Source organism: Ipomoea triloba, chromosome 8 (genome assembly GCF_003576645.1).
Source record: "Ipomoea triloba cultivar NCNSP0323 chromosome 8, ASM357664v1".
NCBI classification, from domain to species: Eukaryota; Viridiplantae; Streptophyta; class Magnoliopsida; order Solanales; family Convolvulaceae; genus Ipomoea; species Ipomoea triloba.
In genome coordinates this window covers 15,349,208-15,351,016 of record NC_044923.1, presented here as the reverse complement: position 1 = coordinate 15,351,016, position 1,809 = coordinate 15,349,208, and positions in this window count along the sequence as shown.

Sequence of the window (1,809 nt, the reverse complement as noted above, 5' to 3'; positions counted from 1 at the left end):
AATCGATTCTACTGCAATAACTTCAAATTTTCTCTCTCCTTCTCTCACTTCCACCTAGGATACAATATCTCAAAAACTGTGTAAAAATCATGCCAAAAACACTATTGGGGAGACCCTTAGATGTCATAGCTTACGCTATACTAATCCTAAATTCTGAATCTCTATCCAAAAGCTTTAGAGGAAGTAAACCGTGAGTCGCCAATCAGTTCTTTGCAGTATAATGTGCCCTAATTTCCTTACAAGTCACATAGGTAGTCAATCATATAGGCCAACGTGCTGATTGCTGAACTTTCTTTCTTTCACGTCCATCATCTTCTAGTTTGTGCCATTTCCAAACCTTTTAGACGTAATATTCTCTAAGTCTTGAGATAATTGAAATGCTAAACCCCTTTTTAAGTATTGTCTCTTGGTCTAAGCTGCTTTAAGCCATCTTGTTAAAACATTTTGTTTTGCACCCATGATAGTTGACCAATTTGAAGGGATTAATATAACATTTCCCTTATTACAACAAAATTCCAAAATATAGACTACTTGAGAGATTATGATTCTTGACAACTTTTGACTAACAAGTTATATATAATTAAATTGAAATTATAAGAAGTTTAATTCCAATTCCTTTAATAAGATGTTTTGAAAATTAAATAATAAGTGTGATAAAACCTCTACTTGTTTAATATTTGACAATAATTCTAGTACAGATTAATTAAAACATGATTAACTTTGATTAAAAACATGTGCAAAATATTTTATAATTGCATTATATCACAAATATATATGGATGAGAATTGAGAGGACAATATTGATGTATTTAGTACAAAAAAAAATTTCTAATTTATTTATGAATTTTTTTATAAGTAAATTTGATTTTTACTTGTAGTAGATAATGAAAGGAAAAAAAATGAATAAATTGTGTATTTGATAAAAATAAGAAAATGAAAAAGAATATGTTTTTTTTTTTTTTGTTTTAATAAATAAAATATTACATAATTGAAGAATATATGATTTAATCATTTTGGAAAGCACTATGGGTACTAGAAAATATACACATCTCAACAAAAAAGTTAAATTGATAGTTGGATTATGATCAATGAGTATAAAGAAATAAAATTTAAAAATATTATTAATATCAAATCATATATGATGTGATGTAAATGTGTATTAATTATTGTTATATAAAATGAATTTATTGATGGATTAGACCCAATGTGACACTTGATTTCTTTAGATAAAAATGGTGGAATGTTTAATAAAAAAGTATATTCCAATTGTAGTTATTTGTAGATATGTTTGTGCCTGTAAGATATATGCATGGCTATTGGAGATCTGTTGGGACTGAGATACATATTTAAAAAATATAGGAAAAAAAGCGTCAAATAAGTTACTTGATTTATTATTTTATATAATTAAATTTTGGAACATAAAAATGTATAATTAAATCATTAACAAACAAAATATATAGATACAATTAAAACATTTTTTTGATTCCTTTTACTGCAATTTAGATTTAAAAAAAAATTAATTTCAATATTTACTTCCAACTAATAAGATTAGGGAAAAGACAACCCTCAATATATACAAGGTAAGGTAAGCAATATGATTGGATTTCACTAGAAATTGTCTCAATTGTACATAATTTACTTGATGATGGTTTAATTTTACATTTTATAAGTTCAATTGCTTAATTCCACAAAAGCAAGAAGTTCAGTGACTTTTCGACACTATATATATATATATATATATATATATATATATATATATATATATATATATATATATATATATATATATATATATATATATATATATATA